Source organism: Pseudophryne corroboree, chromosome 2 (assembly GCF_028390025.1).
Source record: "Pseudophryne corroboree isolate aPseCor3 chromosome 2, aPseCor3.hap2, whole genome shotgun sequence".
NCBI classification, from domain to species: Eukaryota; Metazoa; Chordata; class Amphibia; order Anura; family Myobatrachidae; genus Pseudophryne; species Pseudophryne corroboree.
In genome coordinates, this window is record NC_086445.1 from 894413359 (window position 1) to 894431624 (window position 18266).

The 18266-nt window shown below is 45.4% G+C and overlaps 1 protein-coding gene and 1 pseudogene across 4 annotated transcripts in view; both read left to right on the plus strand.

Moving 5' to 3' along the window:
* EXO5 (exonuclease 5) overlaps positions 1-18266 on the plus strand; it is a 289903-nt gene that overhangs the window by 69321 nt on the left and 202316 nt on the right. The window lies entirely within an intron of this gene.
* On the plus strand, positions 8499-11084 carry LOC135023449 (zinc finger MYM-type protein 1-like; annotated as a pseudogene).

Consider the following 18266-nt stretch of genomic DNA (forward strand, 5'->3'; position numbering starts at 1 on the left):
ACATGAACCATTATGCAATAATTATTTGTCATCTATTGGAATCAAACTAAGAAGATGTTTAATGTGGTTAATGCTTGTTCCGCACTCAGGACTAATATGGAGCCATTGCCCTATGTTTAAGACATCTATGAATTATTCCCGTGCTTGCGCGCCTTATTACATACTTTTTATGACTATATTAATACATATTCACTTATGTGTTTTGGTCTGTCATGTGATCATTTATACTGGCGTTAGTCGGGTTGCTTAGTAACGACGTACAGCCGTCCTTTGCCATTTACCACATACACAGTGAAGCGCACGTTACGTCTGCTAAATCCACTTCTGCCGGATAGACGTGTGCGTTCCACTGGCAATGGAACGCACAATACTTCCGGTAACGCGACTATCAGCCGCTATCGGTTGTTCTTTTGGTTTTAAATGGTTGTGATTGTGTTCACATGTTGTGTAATTGGTTGATGTTATAGGACATTTGATTGGCTGCACATGTATCCTTGATTACACATGTTAAACACTTGAATATCAGTGTTTTTTGTTATTTCCTGTTGGATGATTGATGGGCAGGGTTTGTGATATGCCTCTGCTATAAAAGTGCTCCAGGGCTCATTGTGTGTCATGGGCTGCTCATGGGCTGCTGGGTGAGAACCTGCTGTAATCTTGTTAGTCTTGAAAAAGGCTCAGATGGAGCCGAAACGTCGACACCTTTTGCTGACATGCTGTTAACTGTCTCTATGTGAGACACACCAATAAAGTTTTCATCATCAAGGAAGTGGTGAGTGCCTGTATCTTTTTTCGGATATATTTTTGGATTTCTTGTGAATCTCTTATGGAGCACCGCCCAGGTTGCAAATTGGAGCAGTGAGTGTGGACTTTCTGGATAGATATACATATATATATATATATATATATATATGTGCATGTGTATGTGTGTGTGTGTATATATATATATATATATATATATATATATATATATATATAGAGTGGGGGGGATAAGGGTACCGGCGACTTGTGTTGTTTTACAATGCAATCACTAAAACTTAAATTTATGAGCCAAAAAATATATAATAATACAAACAAGTTTTTAATAACATATAAAAGTGGAATAAAACATAAAAAGTTTTCTAAATATTGGTAAAAACATATAGGTCTTTGTAAAAGGTAAGGAGTTCTGACTTAACTTAAAATAGGCAAGGGGTCAATGTTTTATTCCACTTTTATGTGTTATTAAAAACTTGTTTGTATTATTATATATTTTTTTGGCTCATAAATTTAAGTTTTAGTGATTGCATTGTAAACAACACAAGTCGCCGGTACCCTTATCCCCCCACTCTATACTCTTTTTAGCAGTACTGTACCAGTATTGCACTCTTAAGGGTTGGCAGACACCTATAACTAGGTTTTGTGTGTTTTTAGTATTTTTTTTTCCAAAAAAATTCACGTTCTTTAACGGAGACCCTACCCCACAAGTGGCGCTGTATCATTTCTTGCTCTATATATATATATATATATATATATATATATATATCCATACAGCGTAACGCCGGCACTCTGGATGCCCCCTAGGGCTTTGCTTACTCTGGTGCCCTCCATCTGGGTTTGGCAACCCCCATATGTAGATCAAAAAATGAGGCGGCACTCAGAGATTTGTTGAAAAGCAAACAGGTGTGTATTCAAATCATCACATCACATCAACGTTTCGGGGAACAAATCCCCTTCATCAGAATGAACAAACAGTGCAGAAAGTGAAATATATAGACAGACTCACCCAAACAGACCTGAGTAAATTTAAAAATGAAGCCCCCAAACACTTTTTAAGGTCGTGGCAATGGCTGTTTCAAGTGTATAGGGTGCACTACATGCACATATATGTCAGCTAGTGATGTTATTCTGCACCCTCACTCGGCTAAAAAATACACAATTAATTGGCCTTTATCCTGTCACTCCAAGTTTGTGGTCTATGGTGATCATCTGCCCATGTGGGCTATATTATGTGGGCAAGACGGAGTGCCAGTTTAAAGTCCGTATGGCACAGCACCGGCAGGCCATTCGTGCTGCCATAGAAACGGGTAACAGTGAACAACCAGTGGCACGGCATTTTGCGTTATGGAAACATAATATGGCCACTTTAAAATATTGCATTATAGATCACGTGCCTGAATCCATACGGGGGGGGGGGGGGGGGGTAACAGAGCCAAAAAATTACTCCAATTAGAATCTAGGTGGATCTATAGATTGGATACTCTACGACCAAAAGGGCTGAATGAGACACTGGGCCTTAGTCACTTCCTTTAAACGGCGAAAATGTATGTTTATCAATCTGAAAGTAATGACTGCTAAGTTATATTGAACAAGTTTTCACACTAAGTGGTTGCTGTTACTAAATGTACTGCTGTTGTTTACAAAAAGAGGTGCAGTTTTATTGTTTTTATGTCTTGTCAGTACATCTGTGTAATGTTTATATGTTCTCTCTTTTTTAACGTTATGTCACTAAGTGCTTTTTATGTAATTTGGTAATGCACTAAGGAGGAATTTTCATGTGGATATGAATCAGCGCTTTTAATACACTTTACACAGAGCCACTTTATAAATTTTACCTTATGTTTACTTAATGCACCTTTAATGTTAAGCCAGGTGGCTTCCAAAAGCACTAGATGCACTTTCTATGCCCAGAGTGGGTCTTACTCTAAATAAGCTTTTTTGATGAATTATAATATAGAATAAGACATAATGTCTTGGAAATTTCTGTCACGGAGTGCTGATTATTGGTCCCATTGATGATCCTCTGTTTTGTTTACAACATCACCGTGGTTACCAGCCAGCAGGGCCGGCGCTACCACTAGGCAGCTTTAGGCAGCTGCCTATGGGCGGCGACCACTGGAGGGCGGCACCGCAAAGTGAGACGAAAGTGAAGAGAACACACACACTCCTCCTATTCTTTAAGAGGAGCAGCTCGTTGGCACCTGGCCCACCACGTCTGACTGTCTGCCTTCAAACGTGAGTGTGCCGCCTAGCTACTTCAGTTCAGTTCTTCTTCAACCCTGCCGTGCCGCCGCCCCCCCACCTCTGCGATCATAGCCCACAGACAATGTGTTATAATGTGCAGCCTGCTGCCGCCTGCGCTCTTGAGTCCGGGGTCCCGGGTGACGGTCGGTCCCACATTATGAGCTGACTACCCGCCGCTCCCCCACGCGATGGTTTCCCGCGGGCGTCCCCCCCATCACCCCTGCATTTGGGCACAGTGACTGACAGGTCAGCGCAGCACATGAAGGAGTCACCCGCTGGCCTGGTTCGCTCCGCTGCCGCATCGGGCGCCGCCTCTCCGGGAGATCGAGCAAATTGTTATTCGCGCCCCCACTCCCCGCAATCCCGCGACTTGCTCCCGCGGGCCGCATCTCATCAGTACAGTACCTGCTGCTGCCTCCACAGCTATTGGGCTCCCGCTGCACCTCCCCCCCCCCCCCCCCGGCATCTTGTTCCTAGCTAGGTTCATTCCCCCCCCTCTGCTGCTGCCTCTATTCTTATTACCAGCTCCCCCACAGCTTATTAGGCTCCCGCTGCTCCCCCCCTCCCCCCTCCTGCATTTTGTACCTAGGGTCGTTTCTTCACCCCCCCCCCCCCCCACTGCTGCCTCTATTCTTATTACCAGCTCCCCCACAGCTTATTAGGCTCCCGCTGCCCCCCCCCCTCCTGCATTTTGTGCCTAGGGTCACTTCTTCACCCCCCCCCCCACCCCACTGCTGCCTCTATTCTTATTACCAGCTCCCCCACAGCTTATTAGGCTCTCGCTGCTCCCCCCCTCCCCCCTCCTGCATCTTGTAATCTTGTACCTAGGTTCATTTCTTCAACCCCCCCACCTCTGCTGCTGCCTCCTCTTATTACCAGCTCCCCCACAGCTTATTAGGCTCCCGCTGCTCCCCCCCCCCTCCTGCATTTTGTACCTAGGTTCAATTCTTCACCCCCCCCCCCCCCCCTCTGCTGCTGCCTCTTATTACCAGCTCCCCCACAGCTATTAGGCTCCCACTTCTCCCCCCCCCCCCCCTCCTGCATCTTGTTCCTAGGTTCATCTCTTCTCTCCCTCCTCCCCCCCCTTTCCTTCATCTTGTTACCAGCTCCCCCCTCAATCAGGAGCACGGTCACCCAGGGCCAGGAGAGTACTAGGAGGACATCTCCTTAATGTATATAACATTGCATCCTTAACACTGACTGCTGTTCTGCCAACTTCTCCCTGCAGTCCTGATGTTGCCCCCCTTCCCCCGTGCCACGGATATTGGGCTCCTGCATGATGATTACCCCCCCCCCCCCCGCGATTGGGCTCCTGCATCATTTTTCCCTCTTCCCCCTGGTGCATTTAGTCTCCAACATGTTACCCACTGCCCCCGCATCTTGTTACCTGATTTCCCCCCCCTACCCCCACGATTAGGCCCCCAATTGCTTCCTGCGATTGGGCTTCAGCACCATGTTACGCACTCCTCCCCACCCACAATAAGGCTCCTGCATGTTACCTGATCTCCCCGACGGGATTGGAATCTCACATGTTATTGCTCCCCCCTGCAATTAGGCTCCTGCATCATGTTACGCACTCCCCCGTGATCGGGCCCCCACATGTTACTCGCTCCTCCTCCTCCCAGATCGCGATTGAGTATTAGCAGGTGGACAGCTGGATGCTCTACTGGCTCTTTCTGTATAATATAACAGTTAACAATAAAAATGTCTTTATCCAAACTGGATTATTAAATAAAGCATACTGTATACACTGAACTAAAATAAATACACAATTACAATATGTATGAATGCATTTGATTGACTGATAAATAATGTACCTTGAAAGTGTGCACTCAAGTAATATTTTTTTTTTTTTGTATAAATTAATTTTAATTAAGGGCGCTTTAAAAGACCATTGAATTCAACATAAAATTATAATATAGTATCTGCGCACTCATCGCTACATGAGCCCCATGACATCTATAAAACTATATGAAGAGTTGTATGATCAGGTTCAATATGTTATTCCTATGGACGGGATGCCGGTGGTCAAAATACCGACAGCGGCGTCCCGACCATTGGAATCCCGACAGCCCCCTGGAAAGTACCCTAACCCTCCCCTGCCCCCTATCTTAACCCTCCCTTGTGGGTGCCCAAACCTAACCCTCCCCGATGGTGCCTAACCCTCCCTTCCCTGCTGCCTAAACCTAACCCTCTCCACTTGGTGCCTAACCCTAACCCTCCCTTCCCCACTGCCTAAACCTAACCCTCCCTTCCCCGCTGCCTAAACCTAACCCTCCCTCCCCGGTACATAACTAGACCCTTTCCGTACCTGCACCCTAACTCCCCTTCTAATGCCTACCACTGGATGAACAATTGGGATTCCGGCTGTCTGTATTTCGACGGGATTTAGGCGCCGGGTTTATAGTGTGCCTCCGGATTCCGGCGTCAGTATATCAACCGCTGGGATCCCGTCCTTTGGGATCTTAACTGCATCCCGTAGGATCGTCTATTGGGGGTCATTCCGACCTGATCGCACGCTGCAGTTGTTCGCAGTGGTGCGATCAGGCCTGAACTGTGAAGCGCCGCGGCCGCAATGCGCAGGCGCGCCGTTGACCGGCGACGGGGGACGCCGGGCAGCGTGGGTCCTTGCGAAGAAAATGAACGCAGTTGCGATCACAAGGTGATTGAAAGCAGGAAGGCATGTGTGGGTGGCATGGAAAACGCAGGCGTGTCCAGGCATTTGCAGAGCGGGTGTTTGACGTCAAATCCGGGACCGGACAGGCTGAAGTGATCGCAGCGGCTGAGTAAGTTCTGAGCAACTCAGAAACTGCACAAAATTTTTTGGCTTCGCTCCCCTGCAAATGCGATCGCACACTTGCACAGCTAAAATACACTCCCCTATGGGCGGCGACTATCTGATCGCACGGCTGCAAAAAACTGCTAACGTGCGATCAACTCGGAATGAGGGCCATTGAATTTCACTTTATTATTTTATTTCAGGAATATATTGTGGACAAAATGGCTTATACCAATATGGTTGTTATCAAGTGTATAATTCTAAATAAAGGAAATGCCAATCGAGCCATTTATCAATATTTCAATGTTGTGAAATAATAAAGGCCCATACACACGGTGAGATGCGGGCTTTGCCCGATTATCACTATGCGACAGGGGCTAGGTCGGCACATAGTCAGTATCGCAAGCACACTCATTATGTGCTTGCGATACTGACTATGGGGGTCATTCTGAGTTGATCACTAGCTGCATCAGTCTTAAAAACAGCAGTTCTGCACATGCGTATGCGGCGCAATGCGCATGCGCGTCGTACGGGCACAACGAATGATGTCGTTTTGCACAGGGTCTAGCAAAGCATTTCAGTCGCATTGGTGGCCGTATTGTGATTGATATGAAGTGGGCGTTTCTGGGTGTCAACTGACCGTTTTCAGGGAGTGTTCGGAAAAATGCAGGCGTTCCAGGAAAAACGCAGGCATGGCTGGGCGAACGCTGGGTGGGTTTGTGACATCAAAACAGGAACTACACATTCTGAAGTGATCTCAAGCGCTGAGTAGGTTTTGAGCTACTCTGAAACTGCACAAAAAAAAACTTTGTAGCTGCTCTGCGATACATTCGTTCACACTTCTGCTAAGCTAAAATAAACTCCCAGTGGGAGGCGGCATAGCGTTTGCACGGCTGCTAAAAACTGCTAGCGAGCAACTCGGAATGACCCCCTATGTGCGATTTTTGCTAAGTGTCAATTTTGACTATCTCTTCTTCTATAGAGATAGTCGAAATTGACTTGCCTGCACAGTCTATCTAGGCTTGCGATGCCAACCGCGTATCTGCATTGAATCGGTATCGCAAAGTGATTTTCACCTTGCGATCTGCACTAACTTTTCTTACTATTTTGACTATATAGTCAATATCGTAAGAAAATATCTCACCGTGTGTACACACCATAAACGTAGATTTTTCCTGTGATTTATTAATTTAAAAAAAATGTTATGTTGAATGCAATGTTCTTTTAATGCATCACTAATTAAAATGAACTTATGAAAAAATAAATAATAAGATGACGATATATATGTGTACAGTATACATACTAGCTGTTCTACTTGTTCTTCGCACGGGAGTTTCCCCATTTCCCCACCACAGCCACTCACTGTGCAGCATACGCAAAGCGAGTGGGGATGGCACCAATGACACACTGCTCTTCGCTCCACTCCGAGGCTGACACTGCCTGAGCCAGCCACCTGCGTGCCATCCTAAAAACATTGACTGCCGTGCTGAAAACATGCGGGCACATGAATAAAAACGGATTTTGTACTTAAACCATAGCATATACGGTACAAAGTGACAGGAACATTTTTGTAGTTTATTCAATTCTACACACTGGAGGTACAATCCAAATGTGGATCTGATTGTCCGTTTGTGTGTTACCGTTCATGCAACGCAAGGCATGCATCGGTAATGATGTCATTATGTCATCCCCCTTTTCATCCCCTTAGAGGAGGTTTATTAAAATTCTAATTACGTAGTTTTCCTATTTCCCACCTGAAGAAAACCTATGTTACATTTTAGCTATTTCCCAACATATCGGGAAGTAAGAGAATTAGTGATAAGTCAGTGAGTGAGTGAGGGCTTTTGCGCATATATATATATATATATATATATATATAGATTCAGAGCTCCTCTGCAAGTCACTCAGACAAGTTCTTGCTAGCCTAAATACTACTTGATAACTACTACCAAGATGGCAGATGTTTATACTCCTAACACCTGCTTCATTGTAGGCTGCATTTGGGGCCCCTTTATTATAAATCGCATATTGAAAGCGATCTTGAAGGGATCTTACCACCTGGGATCGCATTGCAATATGCGATCATACATATCGTCTGGATGTATGATCCAGCACAGGCAGGGACAGGGACTCTGAAAGGAACCCGTCCCTGAGATGTGCTGTGATGGCTGCTGGGGGCTTTGCGCATGTGTGGTCAGCTTAGACTGCACAAAAACTGGGGGAACCTCTGCCAGCTAGAAATGCGATGTGTACCCCATAGGCTACAATGGGCTACCGCCATCTTCAGATGGCAGTAGCTGCGGGGACCAATATCGGGAATGGGGGTGCGACTGCTGGCGGGAATAGAGGGATCGCAGCAGGAATGAATCGGAGGTCCCTCCTATATACATTGCAGAGATACATAATATTTGGGGCTATCTCCAGAAAAACTGGTGTTTTTGGGGACATAGCTGCAAATATTGTTTGATAAATGGGCCCCTAAGTTTTAGGGTGACTGAGATAACATCCAAGATGATATGGCAGAAAGGCATTCAGTGATGCTGACCAATACAGATTATGACAAATCTGGGGAGGAGAGATAGATTTGAGTATCATGCATATGCAGATGACACTGAAATCCAAAAGAGCTGATTAGTTTGCAAAGAGATCTGGAGTTATTTATGTATAGCTTTATGAAAACAGCAAAAAGGTTTTTGTTTTCAGTTGGGTTTCCACCATGGCAGACAGAAAAAAGAAATTATCTGGTGCACAGTATCGAAAACGGAGGGCTGAAAAGGAAAAGGAACAAGGCAAGCAAGAAGGTTCATTTCTTAACTATCTTCGGCCACAACATCGGGATGATGAAGGTAGCTCTACTTCAAAGATTCAACCTGAGACTGAAACAGAGACATCAGTTTTGTCTACAGCCTCACAAGCTGACAAAGAGTATGAGGAACATACTGAAGATGTTGAAGAGGACCATACTGAAGATGTTGAAGAGGACCATACTGAAGATGTTGAAGAGGAATCATGTGAAGTCCAGCTGGATCAAGAAGTGATACAAAGTGAAAGTAGCTCCAGCTATAGTGACCCTGCTACCTGGATAAAGTGTGATGATGATTTACGACAAATTTTGGTGGAACATGGGCCAGAACAGGTTCAGCAGTTTAAGTTTCCTAAAGATGCCAATAAGAGAAGATTTCTAACAAATCATTACAAAAGACTTCCTAATGGAGACCTAATGCACCGTCAGTGGCTACAATATTCTATATCAAATGACTCTGTATTTTGCTTCTGTTGCAAGTTGTTTGGTAATTACACAAACTCGCCATCATCTCTCGCTGATAAAGGATCCAAAGATTGGAAGAACATCACTGCAATTTTGTCACAACATGAGAGAAGTAATGCACATTTTGTCAATTTTCAAAACTGGTAGGAGCTTGAAATACGATTGAAAAACAAAAAAACAATTGATGAAGAACATATGCGCATTATTAAACAAAAGGAAAAGTACTGGCAGCAAATCCTTGAACGATTGATTGCTTTAGTGAGAGTTCTTGGTATACAAAGTCTGGCCTTCCGTGGAACCAATGAAAAATTGCACACAGCTGGAAATGGCAACTTCCTGAAATTTATTGAATATCTTGCTTTGTTCGACCCCGTAATGGATGAACACATTCGTAAAATAAGAGATAAAGAGACCTATGTACGCTACCTTGGAAAAGATATACAGAATGAACTAATTCAGCTTTTATCCAACATTATCAAAGAAGAAATTCTTAAATCTGCTCAAGTTGCAAAGTATTTTTCTATAATTATTGATTGTACACCCGATGTAAGCCACGTTGAACAAATGACCATGATCCTTCGCTTTGTGAACATAGCTTCATTAACTGATGATTGCGAACCTGTACGCATTACAGAACATTTCTTAGGATTTCTGCCACTAAAGGAAACAACTGGTGCTGGTATGACAGAAATTATCCTTCACCACCTAGAAGAGAGGTCATTGCCTGTTGCTAATTTACGTGGTCAAGGCTATGATAACGGAAGCAATATGAAAGGGAAGGAAAATGGTGTGCAACGAAGAATTATGGATATTAACCCAAGAGCATTGTTTGTTCCTTGCAGTGCACATTCTTTCAATTTAGTTGTGAATGATGCTGCAAAGTGTTGTTTGGAGGCCACATCTTTCTTTGCTCTGGTACAACATGTGAATGTGTACTTCTCAGCATCCACACGTCGATGGGATGTTCTAATGCGCCATGTGCCTAGTCTTACGGTTAAGCCATTGAGTGAAACAAGATGGGAAAGTCGAATTGATGCCTTGAAGCCTCTTCGCTTTCAGCTTGGTGATATTTATGATGCCCTATTTGAAATCTATAATGACAATACCCTCACTGGAGCATCTGGCAACACCTCAAGAATAGAGGCACAAGGTCTTGCAAAAGGCATTTCTAATTTCAAGTTTGTCATTTCTCTAGTGGTTTGGTATGGTATATTGTTTGAGGTCAATATGACAAGCAAACAGCTTCAGACAAAAGAATTTGACATACATAATGCCATTAAACAACTGAATGAAACAAAGAAGTTTCTTGTAGACTGCAGGAGTGATGAAGGGTTTGGGAAAGTACTGGAAGAGGCCGGTGAACTTGCTGAGGCACTTGGGATACCAGCACAGTACGAAGTAGATCCTGTTCGCATTAGTAGAAAGAGGAAGCAGTTCATATATGAAGCAGAGGATGCGCCTATTCAGAATCCTAAGGAAAAGTTCAAAGTGAACTTTTATTTTGCTGTGCTTGATACAGCTGTGCAATCAGTTGAAGAAAGATTCACGCAGATGAATCAAATTAGTTCTGTGTTTGGCTTCCTCTATAATGTTCACAGTTTACAGAATAGAACATCACAACAAATTATGGAAGATTGTTGCAAGTTAGAGCAAGCTTTACAACATGTCGACTCCAAAGATATTGATGCTTCTGATTTATGCAGTGAATTACAAAGTATTGCAAGGCGGGTTCCAGAGTGTACATCTTTACAAGATGTATTCAACTTTTTGTGTAAAAATGAGCTGATAGATGTTGTCCCCAACACATGTATTGCTCTTCGCATCCTTTTGACCCTCCCTGTGTCTGTGGCCAGTGGCGAGAGAAGCTTTTCCAAGCTAAAGTTGATCAAAACATATATTCGATCTTCCATGATGCAAGAAAGACTTGTTGGTCTCTCTCTTTTGTCAATAGAACATGAGATCGCACAACAAGTGGATCTGAAAGAGCTTATCTCTAAATTTGCTAAATTAAAAGCGCGGAAAGTAAAAATCTAATCTTTTTTTGCATTTCTTCCACTACATTTCCTGTACAAAATGTTAATGTTATTACTGTTAGTATTATTTATTGTTACACTGGGGTATATTTACTAAGCTCCCGATTTTGACCGAGATGCCGTTTTTTCTTCAAAGTGTCATCTCGGTAATTTACTAAGCAAAAATCACGGCAGTGATGAGGGCATTCGTAATATTTTGGAAGTCCTAGGAAAAAATCACGAATCAATACACCATCGGTCAAATACGCCTGCAATTTGGTAGAAATCGGGAATTTACTAAAAAGTGCAAATCACAAACACTGCCGACAATAGCCAAACACTGCCGTGCTGAAATACAATTCGTGAAAAAGTGCTAAAAAAAAACAGACCTGCTTTTTTTTACCGTGATTGGATAGGCATGCACGGATCCATGAGATCCGTGCATGTTTTTCAGTGGGAAGGGGTGGGAAAGAAATGTTTGAATTTGTAAAAAAAAAATGCGTGGGGTCCCCCCTCCTAAGTCAAACCAGCCTCGGGCTCTTTGAGCCGGTCCTGGTTGCAAAAATATGGGGGGGAAAATGACAGGGGTTCCCCCATATTTAAGCAACCAGCACCGGGCTCTGCGCCTGGTCCTGGTTCCAAAAATACGGGGGACAAAGCGTAGGGGTCCCCCGTATTTTTGAAACCAGCACCGGGCTCCACTAGCTGGACAGATAATGCCACAGCCGGGGGTCACTTTTATACAGTGCCCTGCGGCCGTGGCATTAAATACCCAACTAGTCACCCCTGGCCGGGGTACCCTGGAGGAGTGGGAACCCCTTAAATCAAGGGGTCCCCCCCTCCAGTCACCCAAGGGCCAGGGGTGAAGCCCAAGGCTGTCCCCCCCATCCAAGGGCTGCGGATGGGGGGCTGATAGCCTTTGTTGAAAGTGTTGAATATTGTTTTTAGTAGCAGTACTACAAGTCCCAGCAAGCCTCCCCCGCAAGCTGGTACTTGGAGAACCACAAGTACCAGCATGCGGCGGAAATCCGGGCCCACTGGTACCTGTAGTACTACTACTAAAAAAATACCCCAATAAAGACATAAGACACACACCTTGAAAGTATAACTTTAATACATACATCCACACCACCATATACACATACTTACCTTATGTTCACACGAGGGTCGGTCCTCTTCTCCATGTAGAATCCATGGTGTACCTGTTGAAAAAATTATACTCACAAAATCCAGGGTAGAAGGCTCTTCTGCTTGTAATCCATTTGTAATCCACGTACTTGTCAAAATAAAAAAACGGACACCCGACCTCGAACTGAAAGGGGCCCCATGTTTTCACATGGGACCCCTTTCCCCGAATGCCAGAAACCCCCTCTGACTTATGTCTAAGAGGGTTTCTTCAGCCAATCAGGGAGCGCCACGTTGTGGCACCCTCCTGATCGGCTGTGTGCTCCTGTACTGTCCGACAGGCGGCACACGGCAGTGTTACAATGTAGCGCCTATGCGCTCCATTGTAACCAATGGTGGGAACTTTGTGGTCAGCGGTTGACCGAAAGTAACCTCACCGCTGACCACAAAGTTCCCACCATTGGTTACAATGGAGCGCATAGGCGCTACATTGTAACACTGCCGTGTGCCGCCTGTCAGACAGTACAGGAGCACCCAGCCGATCACTTTCAACAAAGGCTATCAGCCCCCCATCCGCAGCCCTTGGATGGGGGGGGGGGGGACAGCCTCGGGCTTCACCCCTGGCCCTTGGGTGGCTGGAGGAGGGGGACCCCTTGATTTAAGGGGTTCCCACTCCTCCAGGGTACCCCGGCCAGGGGTGACTAGTTGGGTATTTAATGCCACGGCCGCAGGGCGCTGTATAAAAGTGACCCCCGGCTGTGGCATTATCTGTCCAGCTAGTGGAGCCCGGTGCTGGTTTCAAAAATACGGGGGACCCCTACGCTTTTTGTCCCCCGTATTTTTGGAACCAGGACCAGGTGCAGAGCCCGGTGCTGGTTGCTTAAATATGGGGGAACCCCTGTCAATTTTTTTCCCATATTTTTGCAACCAGGACCGGCTCAAAGAGCCCGAGGCTGGTTTGGCTTAGGAGGGGGGACCCCACGCAATTTTTTTTTTAAGTTTAAACATTTTTTTTTTATTTACAAGGTGCACAATGAAGCCCAGCACGGATCTCTCAGATCCGGCCGAGATTCATTGTATTAAAGTCGGCAGTGTTTTACAAGTCACTCACGTAAAACACTGCCAAAAAAAACGAATGACATCGACATCGGTAAAACGGAAAATGCAGAATACGACAGCTTAGTAAATTAGCCGTAATAAATTCAAAAAGTTGCAAATTTACACTTGCGATGTCATTCGTGATTGAACTTTGACCTCAAACGGGAAAATACGAATCTTAGTAAATTTACCCCACTGTTTCCAGTACATTTCCTGTACAAAGTGTTAATGTTATTACTGTTACTACTATAGTGTTATTTATTGTTGCACTTCTTCCAGTACATTTCCTGTACAAAGTGTTAATGTTATTACTGTTAGTGTTATTTATTGTTGCACTTCTTCCAGTACAATTCCTGTACAAAATGTTAATGTTATTACTGTTACAGTGTTATTTATTGTTGCACTTCTTCCAGTACATTTCCTGTACAAAGCGTTAATGTTATTACTGTTAGTGTTATTTATTGTTGCACTTCTTCCAGTACAATTCCTGTATAAAATGATAATGTTATTACTGTTACAGTGTTATTTATTGTTGCACTTCTTCCAGTACATGCCCTGTAAAAAGTGCCAATGTTACTACTGTTACAATGTTATTTATTGTTGCACTTCTTCCAGTACATGCCCTGTAAAAAGTGCCAATGTTACTACTGTTACAATGTTATTTATTGTTGCAATAATTTATGTTGTTAATCTAAAAATAAATCTAATAATAATTTGAAAAGTCAAGTGTATATGTGAGCAGCTGGGGGAGGGTATCGGGGAAGGCAGGGGCGGTATTGTATAGCTTTGCCTAGGGCGCCTATAAACCTTGCACCGGCCCTGCCAGCCAGGGACCCGTTTTGTCACTTCCGCAGGAAGTGACATACCCGGAAGTGAGGGAGGCGGAGCCAGGTATGCTGGGACTGCGGTGATGTGCAGTGGGAAGTCTGCTTGGGTGAGTCTGTCTATATATTTCACTTTCTGCACTGTTTGTTCATCCTGATGAAGGGGATTTGTTCCCCGAAACGTTGATGTGATGATTTGAATACACACCTGTTTGCTTTTCAACAAATCTCTGAGTGCCGCCTCATTTTTTGATATATATATATATATATATATATCCACACACCACTCGGCGGCACTCCGGACAAATAAAATGAAGACTACAAAGTCATCTTGGATTTAATCCAAGATGACTTTGTAGTCTTCATTTTATTTGTCCGGAGTGCCGCCGAGTGGTGTGTGGATATTGTGGGCCGTTGCAACACGGCCGTCACGGAGGGCACCTGGCAAGTTTCTACACTGGGACAATAGGAGTGCCGGATCTGGTGGATGTATATATATATATATAAACATAAAATATTACTGCATGCTGTATGTATATTTGTGATTTAATCTAAGCTTGAAATACAGTACCTTCCTCCAGGAAGGAAGAGTATCAGGCAGTGGGCTGAGTGAATAGAAGCAGCACGGAATGTAAGGACTGTGGCAGCATCAGAGACAACAGCAGCTGCAGCTGACATACAGCCAGCCCACAACAGGTGTACAACCCGCGGTTCGCGGGTCTCTAAAAGGGGTGGAGCCAAATCCAAAAGGGGTGGGGCTTAAATTGCAGGACTCTGCAGCGGGTTTTTACAAAAATAATAATAATTTGGTCTGTCAGGGGGGGTTTCTGGGTACTCAGAAACCCCCCCTGCGTGCGCTTGTGAGGGGGACGGTTCTTGAAGGGTACGGCGTAACCTTGAGTGACGACTTCCCTTACCCAGGCATCGGAAGTGGTCATCAACCATTCCTGGGCAAAACCTAGAAGCCGGTCCCCCACCCTGGGATCCCCCAGGGGGAGGCCCGCCCCATCATGCGGCAGGCTTGTCCGTTTTGGACGCAGGCTGACGGGCAGTCCAGGCCCGCTTTGGTCTGTGCTTGGCAGGTCTGGAAGTATGAGCTTGCTTCGGGTATGCCTGACCTTTTGCTTTACCTGGAGGACGAAAGGGCAGAGGGAAAGTACTTCTGTGTGGAAGGGGCCGTACTAGGTAGGCAAGCTGTTTTAGCAAAAGCCAGGTCAGCCACAATCTTATTGAGGTCTTCGCCAAAAAGAATGTCTCCCTTAAAAGGAAGCATCTCCCGGGTTTTCTTAGATCCACCGACCAGGATCTCAACCAAAGGGTACGTCGAGCCAAGATAGACGTAGTGGCAGCCTTGGCCGCCAGCACCCCAGCATCGGAAGCCGCCTCCTTTAGGTAAAGAGAAGCCGTGGCAATATATGAGAGACGTTGTCTGGCATGATCAGAAGCGTTGGAAGGTAGCTCCGCCTCCAGCTCCTGAGTCCATGCTTCAACAGCTTCAGCAGCCCAAGTTGCTGCAATGGTTGGCCTATGCACAGCCCCTGTTAGGGTGTAAATCGATTTCAAACAACCCTCCACGCGTCTATCCGTCGGTTCCTTCAGAGAGGTGACGGTAGAAACTGGCAGAGCTGAGGAAACTACCATGCGGGCCACATGAGAATCTACAGGCGGAGGAGTTTCCCAATTTTTACATAGCTCCGCAGAGAGAGGATAGCGAGCCAACAGTCTCTTATGCGGCGTTAATTTTGTTCCCGGATTTTCCCAGGATTCCTGACGTATGTCGGGCAGGTGTTGAGAATGAGGTAAAACTTGTTTAACCACCTTCTTACGTTTAAATCTGTCCGGATTTTTAGAGACAGCCGCAGGCTTCGGTTCATCAGAGACCTGAAGAATGAACCTGATAGCCTCAATCAAATCAGAGACATCCACCAGTGACTTTCCTTCCCAATCAGAAGCATCAGAGTCAGTGTCTGTGGTGTCAGTATATGCACCATCCTCCTCAGAGGATGTGTGCGGAACAGCAGTGGATTGTGAGGAAGTAGCGGCCCGTTTAGAAGACGCCTTAGTCTTAGGTGGGCGAGAGTGAGACTTATTTTTAGTCAGCGAGCGGTTCAAGTGCTGTAACTGTGAGATTTGATCCGCCCACAGCGGATTGACTGTAGGGACCACAAACTGCTACACTGGCATAGGAGGTCCCACAGGGGGCATAAGTTTTGTTACCAGCGTATTCAATAACATGGGAAGGTAGCCCAAGGTGGGTCATTAGTGGCCCCCGGTGCTACAGACCCACTAGGGGGTAAGGAACCACCTGAACCTGAACTCTCTGCTGCTATGTTTTCCTCAAAAGTGACTGCAGCATCACCACCACGCAATGTGGGAAAAGCCCCAGTTCCATTACCCCGTGTAGCTGACATAATGATAAGCTCAATGTCAGGCAATCTAGTACAATATTAGCAGCGATATACCTAGCAAGAACTCCCGGTGTAGTGTGTCAGCACAAACCGGGAATCCCAGAGATATATTGTGACTATAAATCACAAAGAAAAATACACAGTAAGTATATCTTGTGAAATACCTATATCAGTTAACATACCTGATGCACTTAGCCCCCTCAGTTTATAGAATATAGGAGTAGCAAGCTGAGTGAAATACACGAGATGGCAGCCATGCAGCAGCTACATGCACACACACATATAGTCACAATAGGACAATGCAGAAATTATACCAAACAATAAAACTGCACTGGACTAGCAATACAAAGTAATACTCAATATAGCTATATGTAAACAATAGATATAACAAAACACAGTAAGTACTGGAAGTATATCACAGGGTGTTTGTGCCCCACAACCCTGACTGTATGCACTCTTTCATAACTAACACTGTCCCTTGACAGGTGGAATACTTAAGTGTCCTGTAAAATGCACAGCGCTGGCGAGCAGGCGGCTTTACAGAGGAGGATTTGCCCAAGCAGTCCCAGGAACAGCGTAGCTCTGTGTAATGGCGGCTGACAGGGAGTGAGGGAGAGCTATGCAGCTCCAGTGCGGGAACATTTACCCAAATGGCGCCCTGGGGCTGGGGGAGAGGCTACAGGTTAGGCCTTATCCCCCTGCTGGCTTCCCCACTGGGCACTGCGGGCTAAATAAAAAAAGAGGTTTATTTAGAGAGAAAAACCCCCACCTGTGCCCTGTGTCCCGATGGCTAGTGGAGCGGCTGCCCTTTACAGTGACCACGGCCGCGCCGGATCGCGATAACAGCGGGCCAAAGAGACCCCTTACCTCCCATTGTACCTGCGGCCACACGATCCCGGAGGGCAGCGGCGAGTGTGTGTGACTGACCAGAAATACACTGGAGCCTCTGCTGTAATTACCCGGCAAGCAGGGCGCGGGAGTATACAGCGCCGCTGGGGGAGTAATGGAGCTGCAGCAGGGGATGTCTGACTGACATCCAGTCAGTAGGAAGAGTACTTTAGCTGTTAACAATTTAAGATCCACTTTTTTAAGTGGTTCAAATGGAGCCCCTTGAAGGGCCTTGAGAACCAGACTTAAATCCCACAACACTGCAGGAGGAACAAAAGGTGGTTGAATGCGCAGCATTCCCTGGAAAAAAGTATGCACATCCTGTAAAGTGGCAATTTTCTTTTGGAACTATACAGTCAATGCTGAAACTTGAACTCTCAAGGAAGCCACCTTCAAACCCTTATCCATTCCTGCCTGAAGGAAATCTAAGATTCTGGATACTCTGAAAGATTTTGGATCCATATTTCTTTCACTGCACCAATGAGTATAGGCTTGCCATATTCAGTGATAAATGCGAGCAGACAAAGGTTTCCTTGCTCTAAGCATTGTTTGAATTACCTGTTGTGAAAAACCTCTTGATTTTAGGATAGAGGTTTCAACAGCCATGCCGTCAAAGACAGCCGATCCAAATGCCTGTGACAACAGGGACCCTGCATTAGTAGATCTGGACGTTGAGGGAGCAGAATCGGAGCATCCAACGACATCCTCTGCAGATCTATGTACCAATGCCTTCTGGGCCAAGCCGGAGCTATTAGAATCACGGCACCTTTTGCTTGTTTTATTTTCCTCACCACCCTGGGTAGCAGGGAGATTGAAGGAAGCAGATATGCCAGATGAAAGTCCCATTTCACTGACAGTGCA